Source organism: Garra rufa, chromosome 2 (genome assembly GCF_049309525.1).
Source record: "Garra rufa chromosome 2, GarRuf1.0, whole genome shotgun sequence".
NCBI lineage: Eukaryota > Metazoa > Chordata > Actinopteri > Cypriniformes > Cyprinidae > Garra > Garra rufa.
In genome coordinates this window covers 52,590,721-52,613,348 of record NC_133362.1, presented here as the reverse complement: position 1 = coordinate 52,613,348, position 22,628 = coordinate 52,590,721, and the positions used below count along the sequence as shown (strand labels likewise).

The 22,628-nt window shown below is 37.9% G+C and overlaps 2 non-coding genes across 2 annotated transcripts; both read right to left on the bottom strand.

Moving 5' to 3' along the window:
* Positions 1-18,734: 18,734 nt before the first annotated feature.
* LOC141326968 (small nucleolar RNA U3) lies at positions 18,735-18,950 on the bottom strand. Its single transcript, XR_012354297.1, has one exon. It is a non-coding gene; the product is annotated as a small nucleolar RNA U3 (small nucleolar RNA).
* A 973-nt stretch (positions 18,951-19,923) lies between these two features.
* On the bottom strand, positions 19,924-20,064 carry LOC141327029 (U4 spliceosomal RNA). The gene has a single exon (XR_012354351.1). It is a non-coding gene; the product is annotated as a U4 spliceosomal RNA (small nuclear RNA).
* Between the last annotated feature and the right edge of the window lie 2,564 nt (positions 20,065-22,628).

Genomic DNA, 22,628 nt, shown 5'->3' with positions numbered 1-22,628 from the left:
GCGCAATGGTGCTACATTTATATACTTAACTTGAATATAAAAACTAAACAAAGAATATTGTCACTACCTGTAGTTTTCGGGAGTTGTATTACCACTGAATTTGGCATTTATTTTGAGTAATATTTTATTATAGTTTTGTTATGATATAAGCAATTTTAAGTAAGCCATAGATTTTTTTTATATATAAAAAGTATAAAACTGCTTTAAAAATATACAATATAATTCTATATCAAATTTAAATACTGCCGATCAGTAATATCGCCAGTTATGTATAAAACCTCACAAATGTTTACAATATTTAAACATCCCTAAATACAGGATTTTGTCAGTAATAAGCCGATGCAAAGGCCACTCACGTCAGCTTTCAGACACAACTATGACAGTATAAACCTACGCATTCAGTTTAACTGGCAGGCGATTAGGGAAACCCAATACAAATAAGTCATGGTAAAGCATGTGCTCCAGGGGAATCCTGCACTCTGGACGACGCTGCAGACAAGCCCACAAAAAAATTATGCATTCTGTACAGGAAAAAAGGAGAGAAATTAGATTACTACCTTAACCAACATGCTATCTTTAACTTTTTACACAACTTAATACATGCTATATAGTTACTCAAATAATTTAAATATCGCCTTTCGACACAGCAAATACAGACTGGTTCTTGCCCAAGCAGTATAAGTCTTTGTCTGTTGGAAAACGCCCATGCAGCATTGTGAACAGGAGCACCCCAAGTGAATACACTGTTGCAGGCTATTCATGGTATCTGCCTCTGTCAAAAAGTCTGGAGCGAGGTACGGTTTGGTGCCTGGGGGAAAGAAATTATGTTAGACATTTACAACACCACGCATGTTACAGGATACACGCATATACAGGATGTGCCTGAGTGAGCTAATCGATTTGATAGCAAAGCGATGCATGATACTTACCATAGAGGGTAGTCTAGCCTGAATCCCCGAGGGCTCCTCATCCGAAGTCAATTAATTTGATTTTCAATGTCGTCGGGTTCATGAGCACGTTTTGCAGCTTGATGTCACGATGGAAAACACCGCGATAACAACAAAAGTTTGCTGTGTAAATGGCTTGCCACATTATGTACTGTGTGATCTGCTCGTTGATCACACCTCCGCTGCATTTCAGATATTTTTGCAAATCCATGCTTGGCACTGGCACGGAACGCTCTATGACGTCCAACAATTCAATGATATGAGGACAGTTGGGTTCCCTATTGACGATAACTGCCAACGCAGTCTCTTAAGGGAAGAGGTTTCGGATGAAAAGCCTAGAAAAATTAAAATATGAAAATTAGATTGAGGTCTTTTGCCACACTGTTGTATATGATTTACATCAATATCAGATGTTATTATGTTATATCATAAGAGGGTAAACAGTGAATGAAAAAAAAAATGCAGAGAGTAAAGCATACTTAAAGAGATGATAGAATGAATGAATGAATGAGCTTTATTTATTGCCAGGTATGTTTACACATACTAGGAATTTGTTTTAGTGACAGCAGCTCCACAGTGCAACAGAGTGACAGTGACAAGACAAGACATAGATTATAAAAAAGAACAATATACAAGTACACAAGACAAAGTGCAAAGTGCAAAATAGCAAAAACACAATATACAGAATATGCCATTACTATGTACAGGTATATTAGGTGCAAATTTGGATGTAAGTAGGTATTAATAAATACTGAATAGATTAATAAGGCGTATAATAGTGCTGCAGGTTCCACGTTTACTGACAAGTGTTCATGAGATGGATTGCCTGGGGGAAAAAACTGTTCCGGTGTCTGGTCGTCTTGGTGCTCAGTGCTCTGTAGCGCCGACCAGATGGAAGCAGTTCAAAGAGCGAGTGTGCTGGATGTGAGGGGTCCAGAGTGATTTTGCCAGCCCTTTTGCGCACTCTGGATAAGTAGAGATCTTGAAGGGTAGGAAGGGTTGTACCAATGATTCGCTCAGCAGTCCGGACTATGCGACGTAGTCTTCTGAGATCAGAATTGGTAGCTGAGCTGAACCAGACGGTAATTGAAGTGCAGAGGACGGATTCAATGATGGCAGAGTAGAACTGTTTCAGCAGTTCCGCTGGCAGGTTGAGCTTCCTCAGCTGGCGGAGGAAGTACAGTCTCTGCTGGGCCTTTTTCACAATGGAGTCTATGTGAACATTCCACTTCAGGTCCTGGGAGATGGTATTGCCAAGGAACCTGAATGACTCCACTGTGTTAACAGTGCTGTTCATGATGGTGAGTGGGGGGAGAGCAGGGGGGTTTCTCCTGAAGTCAATGATCATCTCCACAGTCTTGAGCGTGTTGAGCTCCAGGTTGTTATGACTGCACCAGACAGCCAGCTCTTTAACTTCCTGTCTGTAAGCAGACTCATCACCGTCTTGAATGAGGCCGATGAGTGTGGTGTCATCTGCGAACTTCAGGAGCTTGATAGAGGGGTCTTTAGAGGTACAGTCATTCGTATACAGGGAGAAGAGCAGTGGGGAGAGAACACAACCCTGAGGGGCGCCAGTGCTGATAGTCCGGGTGCTGGATGAGAATTTTCCCAGCCTCACTAGCTGCTGTCTGTTCGTCAGGAAGCTGTTAATCCACTGACAGAGAGCGAAGGGCACGGAGAGCTGAGATAGTTTGGGAAGAAGGAGGTTTGGGATGATTGTGTTAAAGGCTGAACTAAAGTCCACAAACAGGATCCTCACATAAGTCCCTGATTTATCCAGATGCTGCAGGATGAAGTGTAAACCCATGTTCACTGCATCATCTACGGACCTGTTTGCTCGATAAGCAAACTGCAGGGGGTCCAGTAAGGGTCCGGTGATGTCCTTCAGATGAGCCAAAACCAGTTTTTCAAACGACTTCATGACGACAGATGTTAGCGCCACAGGTCTGTAGTCGTTGAGTCCTGTTATTTTGGGTTTCTTTGGAATGGGAATGATTGTCGAACGTTTGAGGCAGTTCGGTACTTCACACATCTCCAGAGACCAATTGAAGATTAGTGAGAAAATGGGGGCCAGCTGGTCAGCACAGGTTTTCAAACAGGCTGGTGTCACACCATCAGGGCCTGGTGCCTTCCTTCTTTTGTTCTGTCTGAAGACCTGGCGAACATCTCTTTCACTGAAGTGGATTGTCGGAGTGGGGGAGAGCGGTGTTGTTAGGGCTGTTGTTGGAGGTGTGAATGGAGTTTTTTCAAACCTGCAATAGAACTCGTTCAGGTCGTCTGCCAGTTGTTGATTGTCCACCATGCAGGGGGATGGTGTCTTGTAGTTAGTGATGGCTTTCAGGCTGTCCCACACTGATGAAGAGTCACCGGAAGAGAATTGATTCCTTATCTTTTCGGAATAATTCTTCTTTGCCACTTTGATCTCCTTTTCCAGTGTGTATTTGGCCTGCTTATACAAGACACTGTCCCCTTTCCTGTAAGCATCCTCTTTGGCATGACGAAGCTGTCTGAGTTTTGCAGTGAACCATGGTTTGTCATTGTTGAAAGTTAAACGAGTCTTGGTAGGAATGCACATATCCTCACAGAAACTGATATATGAAGTAACAGTGTCTGTGAGCTCGTCCAGATCAGTAGCAGCAGCTTCAAAAACACTCCAATCAGTACAATCGAAACAGGCTTGTAAAACCCGCTCTGTTTCGTTGGTCCATCTCTTCACAGACTTTGCTACAGGTTTAGCAGATTTAAGTTTTTGTCTGTAGGTTGGTATAAGATGAACCAGGCAGTGATCAGAGAGTCCCAAAGCTGCACGTGGGACAGAGTGATATGCATTCCGTATTGTGGTGTAACAGTGGTCCAATATACTACTGTCTCTGGTTGAACATGTAACATGTTGACTGTATTTTGGCAGTTCACGGGAGAGATTTGCTTTGTTAAAATCCCCAAGAATGATTAAAACAGAGTCCAGGTGTTGTTGTTCCGTCACGGTGATCTGATCAGCGAGTTTCTGCAAAGCCAGGCTCACGTGCGCTTGCGGAGGAATGTAGACGCTCACGAGAATGAACGAGCAAAACTCTCGCGGCGAGTAGAACGGCTTACAGTTAATGAAGAGAGCTTCTAGATCAGAACAGCACATCTTCTTTAATACTGTTACATCTGTACACCACCTTTCGTTGATGTAAAAGCACGTCCCGCCGCCACGCGATTTCCCCGTTGATTCTGCGTTGCGATCGCCTCTAAACAGCTGTTAGCCCGGCAACTGGATCGCGCTGTCTGGTATCGCGTCATTCAGCCAGGTTTCCGTGAAACACAGAGCGGCAGAGTTTAAGAAATCCTTGTTAGACTGGGAGAGCAGGAAGAGTTCGTCCGTTTTGTTGGGAAGAGAGCGGAGATTTGCCAGATGTATGCTTGGCAACGATGTGCGGAGACCGCGCTGTCTGAGCTTCACGAGCGCGCCGGCTCTTTTTCCCCGTCTGCGCGTCCTGTATCGCTTGATCAGCGCCGCCGCCCCGCCAACTACAACATTAAATAAAACGTCCGAATAATCCAAAACCGGTTGAAAGTTTTGTGGTGCGTTCTGCCGAATGTTCAGCAGTTCATCCCGGGTAAAACTGATTGTGTTTGCAAAGCAAAAAACAGGAAAAATGAACAAAAACACTAAAACAACTGGAGAGCTACGCACAGAGGCTGCCATCCGCGGCGCCATCTTGATCTTAAAAAAAAAAAAAAAAAAAAATGATATATGTTGTATCTTTTCTCTTTGAAACATATTTCACCGCCACCTGATTAATAAAACAAAGAATAAACAATTAGCAATGGACAGAGGTGATTTCATTAAAATCATGAATCTGAAGAGAAGTAAATCAACAAGCAGTAACGTAAAACCTAGTAAAGCGTGTTTGTTCATTCTGACTGTTTTAAAAGTTTTACATTTCTAACTAGTGAACATAATATACATTAAAATGGCTTACAGTAAGTAAAAAAAAACCCATACCTTTAGACCAGGGGTCTCAAACTCAAATTGGCTGGGGGCCATTGCTGTGATTGATATTTCATAGGAGGGCCATTTTACCATTCAAGCACAACATTTCTGGAAATGTACTTTAATTGCTGAGTTGTTAACTTTCTTTTACATTACATTACTAACATATTTCTGTAATACTTAACAAAAATATAAACAACAGTGCCTGTGTATTATGTTATATAATTTTTACTTTTTAATTAACAGTTACATACTTTATTTTTATCTTAAGTTACTTATCAAAACTATTCTGAACAAACAACCTTACACTGAGCAAATGCAATACATTTGCAAACTATGCTATTTCTTGCCAGACACCTGGCAGCGCTTTTGCTCACACAACTGCGCCACATTTGCCCTGATGGAGTTCACAGTTGAAACCCTTAGTACAGCTTCAAGATGAGCATCACTAAGCCTGGACCTGAACTTGCATTTATTAAAGTTCATAGCTGAGAAAAGCTTCTCACACAGATTGCTGAAAAAAACAATAGAAACCAATACAGAATTTGTATTGGTTTTACAGTTTTTTTCAGTCGCTAACAAGCGTTTGTCCAAAGAGTTGTCACATTTTCAAAACTCTAAACACAATTAGCACAGCATCGGTCTTTTATGGCCATACCATTCACACATTTCATGTCGTTTTCACCCAGTATGCAGTCAGTGAACACATTTCCACAATGCTTACATTTTCTTAACAGACAAGCTATACCTCCCAACAAAATTATGGATTGTTTTTGTAGTATTTACGAATGTTAACACACAACATCCCACAATAGCAAAAACAATATTCCAAACCTTAGATACAGTACAAACACCTCTGCTTCTGCAATGATATCAGTTCAAAAACAATATCAATATCAAAAATATATCTCAGCTGATAATAAAAAAACAATTGAATAATTGACACACAGCTGATTTATGTTGGGTAAATTGGGCCAACCACAGCAGATTCCAGTCTGGCTTAAACTCAGAGGCAGTAATTTTTTTCTATTACATTCACACTTACAGTTTTTCTCAATTGCTAAAACACTATAACCAGTCTTTTGAACTAAAATTTCAAAACTATAACGCCATTTTTGAAAAAGCACACCCATTTCCCTAAACTATAAACACTATTCCCTGCTTTGACACATGAGTTATATTTGGTGAACTGTTACTTCAAAACTCTACACACAAATCCCTACATTTCTCAGTGCTTACACCATGAGGTCATTTAGAAAGCACAAGCATTCAATATTGTTCACTCAAGTCTGCGAAGTTTGAGCTCAATTAGCAGACAATTACCCAACTGGAAACACTAGGAGTCAAAATTTAGCACACACCAATCAGAACCTTCGATGGAGATAAAAGGATAAAAGTTTTTCTCAGTCACTTTGGTGCATTTCTCAGATCAGAAATGAAATATACATTTGTCTGCAGTTTCCTACATTATCAGTTGCTATTGTCATGTTGCTCAAAATGTATTATATACTGTAGTTCTCTGTGCAATAGTCTTACCCCTCAAAACATCAAGTCATTAGCTCATCGTATAAATCATTACCTAAATGCAAAATTTTTGATCTAGTTGTCCTAAACTGTCAATCATATATTCTACACATTTCTATTAGACTTTTTGTAAATTTGCCATGAATTATTCAAGTGAATCTTGACTTTCACTAATGAAGATAATATAGATCAACCAATGATAAAGCAGTTCTCTGAAATAGATCAAAGGTACATCTCATGAACCTTCCATTGGAAAGCATATATAGACAGAGGACAACACAGGAGTTACAAATTCTGACAGTGGACTTTCTTATTTTTATTTTCACCTTTGTGCCCATATTTCTTTTTTTTTTCTGTTTCACAATGACGTTGTGTGCTTTTATTTTATTTTTTTAGTTTTTGTCAGACCACTAGTACAAGTGTAACTGTGAATCCTATCCAGTCTTTTTCAATCAATATCCCACATACAGTAATGTGTAATTTTGAAGAGGAAGAGTAGGAGGTGAAAGAGGAAGAGGAGGAGGAGAAGGAGGGCGATGACGACAACAACATGGAAGAGACAGAGGAAGAGCAAGGGCAAGAAGACAAGCAGTCTCATATATTTTAGTTGATGAGTGCCAGGGTTGGATCAGGCATGCAAGAGGATTTGACCCCTGCTGCCTGGCCAGGGCTAATTTAGCCTGTGATGCTGAAGAGGTTCTTTGGCCTGTCCCAGACCAAAGACAGGATGCTGGGCAGAATAACTAAATTTATTTAGTTGTGTTTTGCTGTTTTGTACTGTACTCTACAGTACATTAAATTAAGGAATAAAACACTTGCAAAGGAATAGATTTGTTGTGTTCATCATGTGAAAAGTTCTTTATTTGTATTGTTTTTGTAGTATTGTTTTGAATTTATCTCATCAGTGTGTAAAACTGTGTTGTAGTGTGTTTGTTTTTGAGGATTTGTGTGTCATGTCTGAAAGCAAAGTTTGGTTTTTCAGCAAGATTGAATTGTTTTGAGTGGAGAGCTTCATTTTGACCTCAATATAGGAAGTTTGGGGAAATGAGTTAGGAGTTGTGGATTTGTGTTTAGAGTTTCGCAAATAAGAGGCATAATTTCAAGAAATGTGTTTAAGCAATTGAGAAAAACTGTATACAGTAAAATGAGGACTTTGAGGAGTGATGTTTTGGAAACAGGGTTGGGGTCAATTCAGGAATGAACTCAACAATTCCAATTCAAAGAAGGAAATGGAATTGGAATGGAATTAGAATTGGAATTCAACAACAATTACAGGAAACAGAGTTGGAATTGAATTGGAATTACAAGAAGTGGAATTCAATTCAGGGAAATTCCACTGAATTCCATTTATTGCTGTTTCTGAGCATCTATTTGTGATTGCATTTAGAGACATACATTTGAACTTTATTTATGATGCTTTACAAATACCAAGTAATGTATGAAATAGAGTTGATCAAATGCAAGTAAATAAAAAATTAATTGAATGACAGTGGTGTTTCTGTATGTACTGTACATTCAATATATGATTACCACATAATATATGTCTCAACTCACAAAAAAAATGAGTCATGTTCATTCATGTATTTCCTTCACTTTTTATTGCATCGAATTATCATAATTTCCTGAAATTTGGCATGTGAAATGATCATGCTTAACCAATTAAACATACAGTACTCTGTATTTATTTTATAGGTTTGTAGTTTATGTGATTTACAATATTTACAGTTTTTTTCAATCGCTAACAAGCGCTTACCCATACTTCAGATACTTTTTCTAAACTCTTAACACAGACTCGCACCTACAAAACACAATTGGCCAAATGGATAATTTTCTTCTCAAAAATACATTTTGTTAAATATATACTAACTCTTCATTTCAAAACAGAACACATCTTTCTCTGCACACACTAACTTTACCAAAACACTGGAAATCTGACTCAAAATGAAATTATTCTGTCAAAGAATAACACTTGTTTTCACTTCACAAGGTACATGCAGTCAGTCAAAGTACACCAGGTTTCAAAATACTGGCTATTGTTGACATTACAAAAACTGCATAGACTTTTTATGTTTCAGTTTTACAGGTATTTGCATGCAAAACATGCAATCCACCATTTTGACACTAAATTTCTTGGTTTGGAACTGTCTGTCCACATGTACAGTAATGTTCACATTCAAAAGCATTCCAGTAAAAAGCAAATAAGTTTGTTTTTCTGTTTATTACAGGAGCTACAGTAGAAACATGGTATGATAGAACAGAAAAAGTTTAACTGTATTGCATACAGTGAACAAAATATCCATGAAACACACAAGAGCATTCTGAACAAAAAAAAAAAAAAAAAAAAAAAATACAACAGCAAAAAGCCCAGATAAAAAAAAGGGGGGGGGGGGGTCTAAAAAAAAGCACAAAATTACTGTATCTAATCTCTGCGATCTTGAAATGAATTGAATTGAGAATGAATGGTAAATTCCAATTCACTTCCTGGAATGGAATTGGATTTGGAATTGGAATGCCAGGAAACAGAATTGAAATCAAATTCCAAAAAATTCCACTTGAGTTGCTAGTTTATAATACATTAAATATTGTAAATCACATAAACAACAAACATATAAAAGAAATACAAAGTACTGTATATTTAGTTGGTTAAGCATGATCATTTCACATGCCAAATGAATTTATGATAATTCGATGCAATAAAAAGTGAATGAAATACATGAATGAACATGACTCAGACATATATTATGTGGTAATCATATATTGAATGTATAGTGCATAGAGAAACTTATCACCACTGTCATTCATTTTATTTACTTGCATTTGATCAACTCTATTTCATACATTACTTGGTATTTGTAAAGCATCATAAATAAAGTTAAAATGTATGTCTCTAAATGCAATCACACATAGATGCTCAGAAACAGCAATAAATGGAATTCATTGGAATTTCTCTGAATTTAATTCCACTTCCTATAATTCCTATTCAATTCCAACTCTGTTTCCCTGTAATTGTTGTTGAATTCCAATTCCAATTCCTTTTCCTTCTTTGAATTGGAATTGTTGAGTTCATTCCTGAATTGACCCCAACCCTGTTTCCAAAACATCACTCCTCAAAGTCCTCATTTTACTGTATAAGTGTAAATGTAATAGAAAAAAATAACCACTGCCTCTGAGTCTAAGCCAGACATAAACATAAATCAGCTGTGTGTCAATTATTTAATTGTTTGTTTATTATCAGCTGAGATATATTTTTGATATTGATATTGTTTTTGAACTGATATCATTGCAGAAGCAGAGGTTTTTATACTGTATCTAAGGTTTGGAATATTGTTTTTGCTATTGTGGGATGTTGTGTGTTAACATTCGGAAATACTACAAAAACAATCCATAATTTTGTTGGGAGGTATAGCTTGTCTGTTAAGAAAATGTAAGCATTGTGGAAATGTGTTCACTGACTGCATATTGGGTGAAAACGACATGAAATGTGGAAATGGTATGGCCACAAAAGACCGATGCTGTGCTAATTGTGTTTAGAGTTTTGAAAATGTGACAACTGTTTGGACAAACGCTTGTTAGCGACTGAAAAAAACTGTAATGTACTAGAAACTAGCAACTCAAGTGGAATTTAATGGAATTTATTTGATTTCAATTCAGTTTCCTGACATTCCAATTCCAAATCCAATTCCATTCCAAGAAGTGAATTGGAATTTCAGAATGCTCTTGTGTGTTTCATGGATATTTTGTTCACTGTAATCAAGACTGTAAAACTTTTTCTGTTCTATCATACCGTGTTTCTACTGTACCTCCTGTAATAAACAGAAAAAGAAACATATTTGCTTTTTACTGGAATGCTTTTGAATGTGAACATTACTGTACATGTGGACATACAGTTCCCAACCAAGAAATTTAGTGTCAAAACGGTGGATTGCATATTTTGCATGCAAATACCTGTAAAACTGAAACATAAAAAGTCTATGCAGTTTTTGTAATGTCAACAGTAGCCAGTATTTTGAAACCTGGTGTACTTTGATTGACTGCATGTACCTTGTGAAGTGAAAACAAGTGTTATTCTTTGACAGAATAATTTCATTTTGAGTCAGGTTTCCAGTGTTTTGGTAAAGTTAGTGTGTGCAGAGAAAGATGTGTTCTGTTTTGAAATGAAGAGTTAGTATATATTTAACAAAATGTATTTTTGAAAAGAAAATTATCCATTTGGCCAATTGTGTTTTGTAGTTGCGAGTCTGTGTTAAGAGTTTAGAAAAAGTATCTGAAGTATGGGTAAGCGCTTGTTAGCGATTGAAAAAAACTGTAATGGTTTTAATGGAAATTGTATTGGTTTTATTGGAACCTGTAATGGTCCTTATGGGTCTCTACTGGTGATTTGTTTCCTTCTATTGGTAACATGTCGGTCTATTGGGTACCATTAAGGGGGAAAAAACTACCAATAGAAACCATCACAGAATTTGAAATGGTTTTACTGGTTATAATGACAATTGTATTGGTTTCATTGGAACCTGTAATGGTCCTTATGGGTCTCTACTGGTGATTTGTTTCCTTCTATTGGTAACATGTCGGTCTATTTGATACCATTAAGGGGGAAAAAAATACCAATAGAAACCATCACAGAAGTTGTAATGGTTTTACTGGTTATAATGACAATTGTATTGGTTTCATTGGAACCTGTAATGGTCCTTATGGGTCTCTACTGGTGATTTGTTTCCTTCTATTGGTAACATGTCGGTCTATTGGATACCATTAAGGGGGGAAAAAATACCAATAGAAACCATCACAGAAGTTGTAATGGTTTTACTGGTTATAATGACAATTGTATTGGTTTTATTGGAACCTGTAATGGTCCTTATGGGTCTCTACTGGTGAATTGTTTCCTTCTATTGGTAACATGTCGGTCTAGTGGATACCATTAAGGGAGAAAATCTACCAATAGAAACCATCACAGAAGTTGTAATGGTTTCTGCTACCATTAAAAACATTAAACCACCAAGTGTCAACCAATAAAAAACAGTACATTTAATGGTTTATATTGTGTTTTGGGCATATTCCATTATGATTTAATGGTTTTAACAAGCCACCAATAGAAGACAACAATTTACCCACACGGACAAACCAATACAGTTCCCATTATACAAAATTGTATGAGGGTATTTATTTATTTAATATATTTGTATTTATTTATTTATTCATAGATTTATTTGTTCTGTTTTGTTGTTGTTGTGTTTGTTAGGGTATTTGTGTGAAATGTACCATAAATGTGTAAAGATTCAGATTTTATAATATAGATTCAATTAGATATAATATAGATAGAACATAGATATATAGATTTTTCATTTTATAATGACTTAATGAAATAAATGAATAATGAAATGAAATAATGAAATAAAATCTTAACTTATAAAAGTGCCACTTTGTCTCACTAAATCAGCGATTTAACAATGCATTAATTACATTGTAAATTGTTTAAAGTATTCTAATTCTAGATGTTTATTTATGTAAACGCTGTGTGACTGTGACGTGTTTATATGCGCGCTGAGTTGCATTCAAACCAGAGCCATTGAGAAACGGCTCTGATTCAAACGCAGCAGTGGAGGGAGTTTCCATGGAAACAGCGTGTCAACATCCCAACCGAAATCCGCTATAGACCAATTATCTGTTTGTAAACATCCGGGATGCGCGCGCATCTTGGTTGCAGAAAACCCGGGAGACATAGCGTTTACGAATAGGAAATTACACGGACATGGTACAAAACAGTTAGATTCTAAATTATTATAGATTATTTTGATTAATGTTATTTTAAAAATGTTTACCGCATATTACAACAGCTTGTCACCCAACGATAAGAATGGTTATTCAACGAAATTAACGTTAGTGAGTGGGATTGGTCTGACAGATCCGTTTGCCATAGAGGTAATCGTGTACCCAAATCAAGTCAAGTGCAAATTACATGTATAAAGCATGCCTCAACAGGCTTCACAACACAATGCAGACATACAAAAACGATCAATGTCTAACAAATTATCTTTACAAACACGATGTGACATTACTTGCCATAAATTCTCTGAATTTTGATGCCTGCAATTTAATCCCTCTTAGCAACTAAAGAGACAATATTTACCTCAAATATTTAAGTTTTGCATTGCTTTTGTTTATTTCACACTGGGTTGAGTAGGAAAAGACAGAAGTGACGAATGGATACCTCTCCCGTACAAAAAGTGTATTCTAACGTTAGTGATTGACAGTAGGATAGTTCGCTATAACTTATTAAGGTTACTAGCCAAGCTTACGAGACTAGCCGTGTACCCACTGCACAATACAACATTTTCACGGTTGTCTTTTCTGATTTTTCTTTCGGGTTTTATGCTGCGTTCCAGGCAGGTTTTTTAACTCGTAAATCACGACTTCAAATCACGACTCACAACTTTGTAGGGTTCCAGGCAAGTCACCCCAAACTGCCTGAGCGCATTTATTATTATTACATTATTATTAATTTGTTTGCAATGCTATATTGTCCTAAAGTCTATTTTTTCACTGTGTACCTCTTGCATAAACACCGCACCCATAGGTGCTGACATAGTGGTTTCGCGGGCTATGTCACGTCAGAACTCGGAACCGGGAGCACATCGATCTAGTACGAGTTCACGAGTGGGAAGTCACAGGTTTGACTGTTGTTCGGGTGCACTTTCACTGGTAGAAGATCGGAAAACCATGAGTAACGGGTTGCCTGGAACGCGGCATTATAGCGGTTCCGGTCATCTTTTGCAACCGACATGCGCAGTTGAACCAGCGTGACGCATGTGTGACGTAGGCTGATAATTGGTCTATAGTCCGTCTTTCGCTGCTGTTTTCGGTGTTTTGAGGTGAGTTTGGTCCTTAAAATTACAAAAATAATACGTACTATAAATAAAACTGTTCCTGACACCTTTCTTACTTGTATTTGACTCGGGTCTGTTGAATATTTGATACATATAAATAGTTTACAGTCTTTGAAAATATCCATTAGCATCTCCACCGTTTTCAGAAGAGTCAGGCTAACTCTATATTGAGCTCTTATTTGCGAAATTTTTTACTTTTAATCACATCTTTATGTGTAGATGAGAGGTTTTGATAGCTTTGTAAAGTGTTTGCTGGCAGTTTGTCAGTGGTTTATTGGAAGTTGTCTAACTTATTTAACCTAAATATGCACTGTAATATTAATGTTAATCGGTGATCACTTAATGAACCGAATGAACTGAATGTTCTATGGTTTCAGGAGTGATAAAATCACTTCTCTACAACAGAAAGCTCCAAGATTTCATCATTTCTGAAGGAAGCCGCTAACAGAAATGCAAGAAACAGGTGAGCTGAGAAAGTTCATTAAATGCATTAAATGCATTTTAATGTACATATTACATACACAAAATATTTGCTTATATCACCATGCATTTGTTATATTACAGTTATTTTAGGAAGATTTTGACATCCAAACATGTGTGACACAAACCTATCAAGATAATTTTATAACTTGTGTTCTGAAGATGAACGAAGGTCTTACAGCTTTGGACCGACCTGACAGTGATGACAGAATTTTCATTATTGGGTGTGAACTATCCATTTAAGGATGAGGTCTACAAATTATCAAACATGGACTTAAATATTTTATATCATAATGCAACAGCAATGCACATTTGTCTGAGAATTTCCTTTTTTAAACTCTGCCTCCACTTTACTCATGTGTACTTTAGCATGCTATGTTATTCATACAAACTTTGTATTTACAAATTATGTGATAGACACTGGCCATCAATACTTGAGATTCAGTTTCTGTGTTTGTTTGTGTATTCGGTATGCCAAACAGAGTATATGTCTCAAAGCCTTGAGGAAGGAGTTCACATCTCAGAGGACATGAGAAAGCATCTCTTCAGGGTTCACAAATACCGGGCTGAGAAGATCAGTGACATAAACCATGCAAAGACTGTCAGTGGTGAGTATTTTCATAGCCAAACACTGTACAATTTAAATGGACAGTTAAGCACTACAGATAAAATCAACAAATCAGAATTGAGCATCAAGACCTGCAGTGTAAATGTAGCCGTAGAGATGGGCTGTTAAGTTTACAATCTCTATATGTAGCTAATTTTAACATTTTAATGAAGCTTGCTTATTTCTTTTTACAGGATTAATCAGCGAGTCCGGGTGAAAGCCTGAAAACACATTCATATTTCATTATTTTTAAATAAAATAAAATGTTAACTTTTTGTGCTTGATGTTTATTTCTCTCTGAGTTAAGAATCAAGTTATTATTATTTTGATTTCATGTGCATGGTCGATGAATTTACTTTGGAAAAACACAACCTAAGGTAAAAAGGCAAAAAGGTAAAGCAAATCTTTGCAATATTACCTGGTTATGATTTTAGGTTACAGTTTCTAGTGTTGTTTTGGCAACATTTTAAAATATATGTTCTTGCTGTTGTTTCTTTCACAATAAGGATAAAAACAATTCATAAATGTAATGTTTTAATTAATATGACCAGCAGGTTTTAATGGCTGCCTGTGCAGCTGACTGCAATGGTGTGCAGTTTGTAATGGTATTTGTAGTGGAAACCATTACAATTTTGGTTATGGTTTCTATTGTTTTTTTAACTGAACCATCAGAACCAACACAAAACTGTAATGGAAACCATTAAAATGTGCAAGTTAAAACCAATACAAATCTCTAATGGAAATCATTAAAAATGTGTAAATCAAAACCAATTCAAAACCAATACAAACCGCAAAATGTTAATGGCATATGCCTAAAACACATGGAAACCATTGGTAATGGTTTTATTGGTTGTAATTTCTGTGATGGTTTCTAATGTTTTTTTAATGGAACGATCAGAACCAATACAAAACTGCAATGGAAACCATTATGTGCAAATCAAGACCAATACAAATTTGTAATGGAAACCAATACAAACCATTAAATCCTATTGGAATATGCCCAAAACACACTACGTAATGGAAACCATTTGGTAATGGTTTTATTGGTTAAAACTTGATGGTTTGTAATGGTATTTGTAATGGAAACCATTAACATTTTTGTGATGGTTTGTATTGTTTTTTAATGGAACCATCAAAACCAATAGAAATCTGCAATGGATACCATTATGTGCAAATCAAGACCAATACAAATTTGTAATGGAAACAAATACAAACCAGTAAATCCTATAGGAATATGCCCAAAACACACTACGTAATGGAAACCAGTACAAACCAATACATTCTAATGGAATATGCCCAAAACACACTACGTAATGGAAACCAGTACAAACCAATAAATTCTAATGGAATATGCCCAAAACACACTACGTAATGTAAACCAGTACAAACCAATACATTCTAATGGAATATGCCCAAAACACACTACGTAATGGAAACCAGTACAAACCAATAAATTCTAATGGAATATGCCCAAAACACACTACGTAATGGAAACTATTTGGTAATGGTTTTATTGGTTAAAACTTGATGGTTTGTAATGGTATTTGTAATGGAAACCATTAACATTTTTGTGATGGTTTGTATTGTTTTTTAATGGAACCATCAAAACCAATAGAAATCTGCAATGGATACCATTATGTGCAAATCAAGACCAATACAAATTTGTAATGGAAACCAATACAAACCAGTAAATCCTATAGGAATATGCCCAAAACACACTACGTAATGGAAACCAGTACAAACCAATACATTCTAATGGAATATGCCCAAAACACACTACGTAATGGAAACCAATACAAGCCAATAAATTCTAATGGAATATGCCCAAAACACACTACGTAATGGAACTATTTGGTAATGGTTTTATTGGTTAAAACTTGATGGTTGTAATGGTATTTGTAATGGAAACCAGTAAATCCTATAGGAATATGCCCAAAACACACTACGTAATGGAAACCAGTACAAACCAATACATTCTAATGGAATATACCCAAAACACACTACGTAATGGAAACTATTTGGTAATGGTTTTAATGGTTAATGGCTGATGGTTTGTAATGGTTTTGTAATGGAATCCATTAAGATTTCTGTAATGGTTTCTATTGTTTTTTTCAGCAGGGTACATGGTTGCTTCTTAATCAGAGTATTGTCTTAATCGCATTAAAATTGGAATATTGTTTTCCATGTAAACGTACTCATTGTTTTAAATGCTACCAAGCCAGATTATTCCTACTTCTTAACATTTTTAAAATTTTACTCTTAGGTTCCAACGTCGGGGAACCGGGTGAGATATGTTAATCCTTCAACATATTTTACAACATATAGCTTTTTCTAATTGTATCAGCCGAGCTTGTTTCAACTGTTTATGGTCAATTTAGAGTAGAGTAATAGAGTCAACTTTATCCCCCTTGCTATTATACAAACCGTAAGCACCAACCTAAATTCAATAAAACCAGTTACACATCATGTAAGAAAGGCCTCATAATGCATACAGAATACAGAAATCAGGACAAATCTGTTCACATCTTGTTTGTTGGATTGTATATGACTTTAGACGAGTCCTTCTCTATGTGAGCCGTCAACATTCAGTGATTATAAATAAATTGAAATTCAGAAAATCACTCTCTACCTGAGAGTGGTTGACTAAATGGGTATTACTTTTAGGATGTTATTTCCATAATAATAATAATCCGATGAACCGTCAACACAAAAAGTAAAGGCTCAGTGTTTTTTACTACTATTACAACTGAAACATATCTTGCCATTGTGCTCAAGGCTGCAGGATCAGTAAAGTTTAACACTTGAGACACAAAACAAAGAAATTTGTGCACACAAAACACCCTATATAACTCAAGAGCCCAAATCACCAAGAAAATTACCGTATGAAAACAGAAAGTTCATTTGTGATTGTTTGGGTATATTTTTATGTAACGTTATAAATAATTTTATTTTCTTATGCCACTATATCATGACCTCTTGTTCAGATAGCTGACGACAATGTTCATGTTTTATTTCTTGATCTCATTTCTTTCAACATTACCGCTTGAAGGAGTAAACCTACGGGTACTAACCATCGGCCATGTGGTTGTGGTTTCCTTCACCGGGTCGGAGGCAGTTTTCATCGGCTCCCAAATGACACAGGCGAAACGGAGGCTCTCGCGTTGTGCGAGACTGTCGAGCCGTCCCGTGGGTAGGGCTTAGAGCAGGCTTAGAGTTTTCTTCTGTCAGTTTTGACCCAATCTGTTTTTGGGAAGCGCAGTTTGACCCAGCAGTGCGGGCCAACAACATGTTCTGTTTTGCCGCGTGAAGGCGGTTCAATGCTTTGGTCAGCGTATGGTTGAGATGTGATTTTCCACCAATTTGGGGCACCTTTCTTATGGAAATCAAGGATAAATCTATATAAGGATAAGGATAAATCTTCTATATTTCGGTGGTCTTTTGCAAACACTAGATTTATATGTCAATTCCAACATAACACCAACTGTTACGCAACAGTCCCGGGATCGTTAATAGTTACGCCTCCAACATTTGCATCGCCCAATCATCGGTAACGTCAGTACATCAGTAAAACAAGGCAAGCCACTGAAGGGACACGGTTAGCTTAATGCTAGCGCTAGCCTGTTACATTGCAGTACAAAAGATATCACTTACCACATAAACAGAGAGATGACTGTGCTGATGATGGTGAATGATGGAGAAATAACTGCGCTGATGATGGCGAATGATTTACAGATCCAGAGTATCACCGAGAAGCAGCTGAACTTGTGTGGTAAGAAGCGCTCCCTCTGCATTATAACTTTACACAGAGCACATGGATCACAGTAATGAGACTAAAATGTCTGCGATACAAAACAGCAGATTCAACAAACCACATATTAAAAGCCGCTAGAGCTCCTAATTAAATATATATTTTTATCAATGTGCCAGCTATAGAGATGAGCAGCTCTGTGAAACAGCCAATCGGAGCAGAGCTCATTAATATTCATGAAGCTTCCAAAAAAGGCAATAACAGAGCATTTCATTCTAGGGACAAATCCTAGGGTTGTAAATGGTCCTGTAAAACCATTTCTGAAGATTGTTTGCCCTTTCCTATGCCATATACCTTCTATGCAGATATCAAAGAACAAATTAAAATATTCTCTCAATGCATTTTATGGCAACTTTAAGTTGATAGAACCAGCTGACATCTTATCCTGACATTCTGAATATCAAGGATGGTGACACCCACCAACAAAAATGTAAAAAAAAAAAAAAAAAAATCTCAATCATAACGACTCATAAGATTTTTAATCTGATATTTACATTTCTCAGAGACTACTCTGATCATACTCTCTTCTTCTATGCTGCTGAAATGGCACACAGAACGTTCATCAATGGTGTGGAGCATATAAAATAAACCATTACTCCACACCCGATTCACACTCAGAAAAGAGTATCAAAACTCATCATCGTAGCTTGGGAGACACTACACTTTTGAAACACATTTCCTAGTTAGAAACTATAGAAATGATCCCTGAAAGTATAGTCTTGACCTCCATTTTGCAAAACCAGCTTAGGCGAGTTCTGACACTTTGAGTCTCAGAGATGGTTACAACCTAACAACAGAGATGAGAAAAATTACATTTGAAACATCATTAGAGTCCTAAAATTTTGTTTGTAATTTTAGTTGGATGCAGTTTTCATTGGCCCCCAAATTACACAGGCGAAACTGAGGCTCTCGCGTTGTGTGAGACTGTCAACCCGTCCCGTGGGTGGAGCTTAAAGCAGGCTTAGAGATTTCTTCTGTCAGTTTTGACCCAATCTGTTTTTGGGAAGCGCAGTTTGACCCAGCAGTGCGGGCCAACAACATGTTCTGTTTTGCCGCGTGAAGGCGGTTTAATGCTTTGGACAGCGTATGGTTGAGATGTGATTTTCCACCAATTTGGGGCACCTTTCTTATGTAAATCAAGGATGATTTCATGGGAAATGGCAAACTGGTGTAGCGTTTGGCTAATAAGCTAAAGCTACAAAGGATGTACCGGTGCCCCGTCGTCCGAGCAGAATCCACATTCGGCCGTAATCGGAGGTTACTACTAACGTTCGATTGTGTCTCATAGGGAGTTTGGCGCAGGGCCTCTGTGGAAAACAGGCCCTCGGCGGCTGAAACAAAAGACGAAGAATGCATCCACATGCACATGAATCAGGAATGTTAAATAAAGAAACCCCGCCGGATGACGAGGTGGTCCAGTGGTTTAGGCGGTGGAAGGCTAATACATTGTGCTCAACATGCATTCGAAGCTTTAGCGCCACTGAGAGGCCACCGGACCAGACAGGCCCAACCTGTTTACGATGGGTAACGGTGAGCTGTAATTGCGCTGCAGTTTAACGATACCTGTCTTGAGAACATATTGACAAAACAACAAGCCTTCCGGCTCCGGCGCTCTATCATCAGCAGACACCTTTTTGACAAGGAAAAAAAAAACCTAAACGAAACAAGGCTATATTTCTCAACGAAACTCTAAGCCTCCAGAAAGGCTAGCAAAAATTGCCAAAGCTGACTGCATTTCGAGTCATCCTGGCGGGGTATTGGGTAAAGTTTTCAACCAACAATGATCGCGCCTCGGATAAACCTCATAGGCTACAATATTGCCTCTGCGAAAGAATGCCGGTGACGGTCGTGACCTTTTCGTGCACCTACGTGGATGTGAACCGACAAGGTGGTAGCAAGCTTTAAACTGCCACACAAACAGTCTCCTGCCACGGGTTGCTGCACCGTGTTTCTACGGAACAGATTAGAGGTGGGTAAAAGACGGCTCATTCACTATTCCCTCTGTGCTCAAAACAGCTTGCTGAAAGCACGGCAGCAGCAGCTGAAAAAGTCCACAGCATGGCCTATCTCGGTCAGCAAGGGGACGGGGTGGCCGAGTGGTTAAGGCGATGGACTGCTAATCCATTGTGCTCTGTGCAATGGTTGGAATCCCATTCTTGTCGTTCGGTTCCTTTAGCACTGGACCTTAATCCAGGTCCTGGGGACCCCATGCTAAACTTTTTGTGTGTCCTCCTTATCTAACACACTCAGTTCAGTTCTTTGAGTTCTCTACTAATGAACTGATGATCTGAATCAGGAGTGCTAAATAAAAAATGCCACGTAAAATGACGAGGTGGCCGAGTGGTTAAGGCGATGGACTGCTTTTCAATTGTTCTCTGCACGCGTGGGTTCGAATCCCATCCTCGTCGTTCGGCTCCTTTAGCAGTAATCCTCGGTCCTGGGGACCCCACTCTGCACTTTTTGTGTCTTCCTTATCTGACACACTCAGTTCAGTTCACTGAGTGCTCTACTAATGAGCTGATGGTCTGAATCGGGAGTGTTAAATAAAAGGACCACGGAAAGTGATGAGGTGGTCGAGTGGTTAAGGCGATGCGAGGCTAATCCGTTGTGCTCGGCACACCTTGGTTTGTGTGGGTTTGAATCCCATCCTCTTCATTTGATGATTTAGCACCACTGAGAGCCCACCGGAACAGACAGGCCCAACCTGTTTACGATGTGTAGCAATTGTATGACGGCTGTTACTGCACTATTAGAGGATTGAGACTCCCTTAACTTTTGTATACTGTTGAGGACTGACATTACTGGTAATGACTGGTTCATCTGACAAAACATAAAACACCCCCAACACCATCTTGCTCCTCCAACAACTGTCTAAAGAATGAGAAATATGTAACCAATTGAAATTATACTTAATGTGTAGATGAAATCGTAACATCAAATTAAAGATACACAATTATAAACTTGGATTACTCCTAATGTTTAGTCAACACAACAGAGATATGCAGATGATATTTAAAAGACCATTTATTTAGTAAAACACCATCTTATATACAATACTGTAATCAAACACACACACACAAACACACACACACACACACACACAGATTAAAGACACAAATTCATCAAAACAAATGTAAAATACAAATACTAAATATTAATACATCAAAAACTTTACATCAAATTGTATATTAATAAGAACAAGAGCTTACAAGATTCTGACACTTGCAGTGTCATGTTATTAAATCATACTGTCAATGAAATCAATCATGTTGTTCAGTGGTGCAAGAACCATAGAACACAGGTACTATAGACAAAGAACAAGTTGATAAACTAATACATCAAAAACTACAATGAAAGGCATATATTATATCATGTGTGCGGAACCAGTGTGGATTAGCTGAGAAGAACAAATTGTTCTATGGTTAGGGAACCAAGAAACCAGTGTGAAGACACGCCCCCTTCACGCACCCATGTGTGCTTTAAAACAGTGGTTGATTACACTTCAGGAAAATTAAAAATTGCAACATCCTATGGCCTAGCCGTGCACGGTGGGGTCTCATTAGAATGCCTCCTCTACTAAAAACTCTCTCAACTGGGGCAGAAGAGGCAGGAACAGAGAGAACTTTCAAGGCAACATCATGTAGATTGGGGAAACGCTCTTTGTTTTTTGACCAAAAGGTCAGTGCATCACAGTCAAAGTCATTTATGCTGTCTAGGTACTTGCTTATTTGTGCATTAATGCTCGAGTCCTGGGTTGTGCTACGTTTCAACTTAAAAGCCTTGTAGCGTGAAAGAAGACGCTGATGTTTCAGGGGCGGCGGTGAGTCACTGTGTGATTCTTCTGTGTCTTCTCCGTCTTCTGCAATTGTTGCATCTCTGTTTACCTCTGTGATCAAAAGGTCTGGAAAAAGTTGCACACACACACACACACACACACACACACACACACAAAAGACAGGATTAGACCGGGTGCTGCTAATGACAATATAAAAACAATGACCGAAATAATAGCAACAACAACAACAATAATAACAGTAATAATAATAATAATATAGCTACCTGTTAATGATTTTTTAAGGTCATCTCTGAATCTCTTCAGTGCTGGACCCGTTTCACCATTTTGGACATCTAAATCTACCCAACTCAATCCAAACTGGGGGTCAAGCATGGCGGCAAGTAGATGCGATGATTAAATGGTTGCTCCGGATCTCCCTCGTCCATGTTGATCCTTCGGAAAATTCCTGAGAACCTCTTCTTTAAAGACTTTTTCATCGCTCTGACTATTGTCACAATCTGCGGAAGGTGCACTTCCATCTTGATGAGATGCAACCGTAAGTCCAGAATGGTGGGGACCACCATGCTGATAGTAACAGCAGTGTCTCCTTCCGTGAGGTCAGTT